At 34.4% G+C, this 5,651-nt stretch overlaps 1 long non-coding RNA gene across 5 annotated transcripts; it reads left to right on the forward strand.

The window, feature by feature from the left end:
* Nucleotides 1-324: 324 nt before the first annotated feature.
* On the forward strand, nt 325-5,290 carry LOC134276423 (uncharacterized). 5 transcript variants are annotated; one of them, XR_009994038.1, is made up of 8 exons: nt 325-758; nt 2,251-2,399; nt 2,484-2,594; nt 2,685-2,827; nt 3,051-3,159; nt 4,492-4,569; nt 4,673-4,767; nt 4,887-5,290. It is a non-coding gene; the product is annotated as an uncharacterized LOC134276423 (long non-coding RNA). The 5 variants fall into 5 exon arrangements; XR_009994036.1 differs by lacking the exon at nt 325-758 and having other exon boundaries at nt 1,800-2,399; XR_009994039.1 differs by lacking the exon at nt 325-758 and having other exon boundaries at nt 1,800-2,399; nt 4,496-4,569.
* The last annotated feature ends 361 nt before the right edge of the window (nt 5,291-5,651 follow it).

The raw sequence follows: 5,651 nt of genomic DNA on the forward strand, positions 1-5,651 counted from the left end.
AAAATCAATGGATTTCACGTATCAGCCTCGGCATAATCCTAATTACGAAAATTTCATAGCCGGCAAAATTTCTCGTTCAGGCGGTTAATTTTGCCGGTTGCAGGCTCTTTTTGAAAACACTGACATACGCCATATATGGCTTTAAAAGTTATAATTTTCTTTTTTTTGTAATTACTTAATTTGATCAAGAAAATTGACAAAAAAACAAATTTGTTTAAAAAATTGTAAGTAGTTTAACTTTATCGACAAGAATTTCCTCTGCATTTCACAATATGTGCCAATATGTTCGACCATGCTATTTTTGTAACAAATTAGCAATTTTTTTTTTAGAAGTGTGTGCATGTATTCTTAAGTAATTATAATGAATAGTGATTCAGTTGCAAATTTGATCGCTAAAATACCGTGAAATTTTAGTGCTTTGCGTAAACTCTGCAACACAGTAAAATTTCAAACGATGGAGAACCCTGCACAAGTAACAAGCTACTAAAACTACTAACGTCTGCTAAATGTTGTGTGATGCGTCTAGTGTGTTGGTGTTAGTGTGTGTGTGCTTGTCACCTCTCGCTTTCATCCATCACCGCTGGCTAGCAGCAATGTGAAAAGGGAAGGAATTTTTATGTCTTCCCCTGCCAGAACATAGCCTCTCCACAACAAGTCCTATGCGATGCCTCCACGTGGAAGCAGACGGATACTGGGTACCATTTGGTCCCAGGCTAAGTTCGCAAGGGCGCACGGGAAGATGAGTCTCAAAAGCATTGGTAAACATCTTATCTAGGAAAGAAAACTGATCACAACTCCTATTTAGTAGAAGAATCAATTGATATAAGTGCTGGTTTTTAAAAGAAGTGAACCTTTGTTCATTTTATGTCTTTGTCATCTTTTTTGTAAAATTTCACATTTTCATCTTCGTCAAAATTCAAGGAAACTTGGCAAAGAGTATCCTTGGATAAATGCCATTATGGGATTTAAGTTTATTCAAATGAAGGCCCACTCCCTCTTCAAATGGAAGATTACTACAAATAAGTGAAAAATTAAGGACATCTTTTAAAAATCTTCTTTTCAAGAACTACTGAGACAGGAAAGAGACACTTATGTGGCATCATCCTCAGGTAGTGTAGATTCAAAGTCAAATCAAGTGGGTCAGAATAGGGGATCAAAAATATATATTATACTGTAAATTTCTTATTTTTCGCGTGTAAATATTATCGGGAATAGGCTTTTCACTCTCAAATCACGAGAATAATAATTCGAATGGATGGTTGGTTTAAAGATTTTACATAGATTTCAGCTCCATAAAAATAAAGGCGAGTAATTTAATTTTGTGTTGCGAAATTACGCGATAATTACTTCCACGCATATATTTAGGAATCTACAGTATGTACCCAGGGATATACATAATTTTTTTTTCTCAAGCCACAATTAGTCATATTGATATCAAATCATCCTTTTTGGTAGTGAAGATTTCATTTTGTTCAAATCATGTCTACCGGGGAAAGGTTTGGGCCACAATGGACAATCAAAGTTTTACGTTGGATTATATTGGAAATACCGTATAAGTGGAAATTTTAGCGAGACGCAAATTTAGCGATTTCTCCTTAAAAACTGGTATTTTATTTTTAGCTAGAAGTAATTTTAGCGATTTTAAAATGCTCACTAAAGAAGCTAGTACAAATAACATGCGATTTATTTTGAGCGATATTTAATTTTAGCGATCTCCTCAACAGCCTCGCTAATAATGCCAAAATTAAATCTTCGCTAAAATTTCTACTTATACGGTATCTTTAGAAATTTCAGAAATAAAAATGTCATGACTGGTGATATGTATACGCTAGCATCCTCATGTAGTGTAGATTTAAGTTTGTTCAAATCATGACTCCCATGTGTAGGGCAGAGCCCCAATGGTGGATCAAAATGGACAGGGGAATATATAGGAAACGTCCTCTCAATAATACCAAAGCCATATATAGTCATATTGATATGGTAGCATCCTTAGGTAGTGTAGATTCACATTTGTCCAAATCTTGATTCCAGGGGGCAGGGAGGGGCATCAATGGGGATAAAATTTTAACAAAGGAATATATAGAAAAAAAATCTTATGTTCAAGAACAGCTAAGCCATTGTTATTGATATGAAAATGTCTCAAGGTAGTTATTCTAAAATTTATACTTTTCAATACTGGACTAATTTGTGCATTTACTAGCCAATATGCTTAGGTGAGCATATCGCCTATTGGCCACTTGTTTATTTTAGAAATCTTCTCACTTGGTATGAAGTGCCAATGATCCCCTTTTGGTGTCTGTTTTTATCTTTTTAAGCAGAATAATGTTAGGGTTGAACAGGATCCTGAAGTGAGGAAGACTCCCTCTCCCATTGAACTGCAGACATCAGCAGAAAGCAGAGTAAGATTCAGACTTGACTTCTTGTATCTTTGCTTGCCAATTGATGTTGGCTGTACCAAGCTTTAACCTCTGGACTTTCGACAGATTTCAGTTCCTCTTTAATTCAGAAGAGGAACAACAATGGAGGACCAAGGTCATTAATATAAGAAGAGTCTATTCCTGTCTGTGTTTTGAAGGCATTGTGTTTCAAAAGTGGTAAGCAACAAGCTGCTTTTTACTGAAGCTTCTCACTTGATATGAAGTGAAAGTGTTTCCCCTTTTATGTCTCTGTTTTATCTTTTTAAGCAGAAGAAAGTTAAGACTGACTAGGAATTCTAAGTGAGGAAGAGTCCCTCTCCCATTCCACTGCAGCCATGAGGAGAATATTTGTACTTTTTTTACCTATGGAACTTCATCAGGACCCACTTTAACAAGCAGGAGTCTTACAAGTATTTTTGTTTATTTATTTCTGACGTATTTTTGTCCTCCCTTCTCTAAAGTAACTATGCATTCCTCTCCTTGCCCCAATAATCCACCTTATTCCTATCATAACCTTATTGTCTTAATTTGCTCTTTGATTTTCCAGCTAATAATGTTGTAATGATTATGATCATTTGAGTTTCTTTGATTATTACATTGCTTTGAATTATTGCTTATCTTCTCTCCATCAAGTATTTTAAAGGGATTTGACAAGGGAAGAAGGAAGAAGACCAGTGCTGACCAAGAGAAGAAGAAGAGTCCATTGCCAAGCTTTGTCCAGCAGCCAATATCTGATAATGGAGTGAGTAAAAAGCTCTTCGCAGCACAGTTAAGGTTACAAATGGAAATATCGGCGATTTTTAAAGAAAAAAAATACATACTTTATTTGCATGGGCGATTCATTTTAGGACTTCGCTGATATAAAAAAAAATGTAATGTGGTTTAAATCTACATCTTGGGGACATTTAGATTTTTTATTAAGACTTGTCACGTGATATCGACGTCACATGATTTTAGCAATTATACTTGCAGTTTAGAGGTCATCTATAAATTCCAATATTGCAAGGGCATAACCAAGTTAAAAATCTTAGTTTAATTTATAATCCTTTTCAACACTATATGTAGATTGTGAAAAGTGCTGCGAACCTGTATAGATTCCTTTTTTTAATTGCTAAAATTTAATTTGTTGGACGGCAGGTTGAATATTTTGCTGGTCAATTACATTAAATATAGCTATAATTAATTTATTTGCAAGATTTCATGAGGTTCGCAGCACTTTTCAAATATCTTAATGCTTCTTGAGTTTATGTGTAAAAACTTGACAAGATACATTGAGGGTATGCCCTTGCAATAAATCGATTTTTAGGGCCTTCCATTACTTTTTCAATGAATTTGCATACAAACACACGACATTATCACTTGTCTCGAGAATGTACGGACAGTTTATAAATAAAATATACTAAAATAGACATCGCATCCAAGTTAACGACCTTTTATTTGATTGCAAATAATATTTTATTTGAGAACAAAAGACATTTTTCATTGTACAAAATGTGACTTGATCAGCCTCTCACTGTGTACAAACTGCATCATTTTTGTGAGATGACGTCACTTTGACAAGTGCATTGTGATCGATGCATCGTTTATATAGTTGTGTGGGATTTAACAAACGACAAAACTGCATGTAATAGTAAGTTTGTATGTAGTATATAGCTATCCAACTATTTGAAATAGCAAATAATTTCATTTTGTGGTATTTTGAAGACCTTATATTATATGTGACGTCATAGTAAACATTTCCTGTACAAATTAGGCCCCGCCTCCTTACTTAATTCTTAACTATACTGCGTTTTTTTTCGCAATTTTCAAATTTTCTTTATACACTTATTCAAATCATAGGTTCAGGGTGATTTACTTCTGCAGCACAACAGCAACCATGTTGCAATCTAAAGCATCCTGAGGATGTCTCGATTCAGATTAGGTTACATCATGATCCCTTTGGACTAGGATTAGTAAAAATATGAATTAAGATTTTTTTTTTCTTCTGATGACAAGGTCAAGATGATTCAGGTGAACATTTTGGCACAAGGTCTCCTTCATTATTTTCAATGATCTTTAGATTTTTCTTTAACAGGCAGAAGATGAGACTGACCTCAACTTGTTAACAAGACTGGAGATGAAGGACTAACTACTGTCTAACCTGAAATCTTTGGTAAGTCAGTTGTATGTCAAGCTCGAGACCGTGTGATATATGAATTAAATGAGATTATGACACTCGCATTTCTTGAATTTCTAGTTTCTTTTTTTGTTAATAGGTAGGGGTTTATGCTGGCATTGATCCTGTTTCCAAAAGCAGCTCGCCATGTTTCTGTGAGAGTCCAAAGAGATCAGCTAGAACCTGAAAATAAAGGTAAGATACATTTTAGCTCTGCAAACTCCTTCTAATCTGTGAAAATATGTTAACCTTTTTTCATTTATTAAGATTTTATTAATATTTTTTTGATCCCTCATGATTTGTTATCTTTACAGACAGACTGCCATCAATTTTGTTTCTTTGACAGCAAACAAGTATCCTTCAACAATAGTGCAGAGATTAAGGTTTGGGCTGCAAGCGATGGACACACTAAAGAGCTTAACTCACAGAATTCAATGGACTGTGCTGAGTACATTGTTATCAGAAAGTGATGGACACACTAAACAGCTTACCTCACAGAATTCAATGAACTGTGCCGAGTACATTGTTATGATAAAGTGATGGACAGTTGGACACACTAAATATCTTAACGTGTAGGATTCAGTGCACTGTGCTGAGTAACTCTTATCAACACAGTGATGGACACACTAAACAGCTTAACTCACAGAATTTAATGGATATTGCTTGAGTACGTTGTTATTACAAAATGATGGACACAGTAAATAGCTTGACTCCAGAATTCAGTGCGTGCTGAGTACATAACTCATGGATGGTAAAGGATAACTCCTGACATATTCACAGCAGATCAATCAAAGTTAACTCTGTTAAATTTGTAATAAGGCATTTCACAGAAAGCTCAGTGCTACTACATTATTTTACATCTTTTCATATACTAAGTTATTTTTTCTGAATGTTTTTTGTATCTGTATATTATATTTTTAAATAAAAAAAATTTCTTAAAGACTGGATTTTAAAGCAAAAATATAATAGAGATTTGTTAAATACAGACAGACTGCCATCAATTTTGTTTCTGACAGCAAACAAAGAGAAAGGCAGAGATTAAGGTTTGGACTGCAAGCGATGGACACACTAAAGAGCTT

The sequence above is a fragment of the Saccostrea cucullata genome, unplaced genomic scaffold, assembly GCF_032062105.1.
Source record: "Saccostrea cucullata isolate Sc308-1 unplaced genomic scaffold, CSIRO_AGI_Scuc_v1 ctg349, whole genome shotgun sequence".
In the NCBI taxonomy this organism is placed as follows: domain Eukaryota; kingdom Metazoa; phylum Mollusca; class Bivalvia; order Ostreida; family Ostreidae; genus Saccostrea; species Saccostrea cuccullata.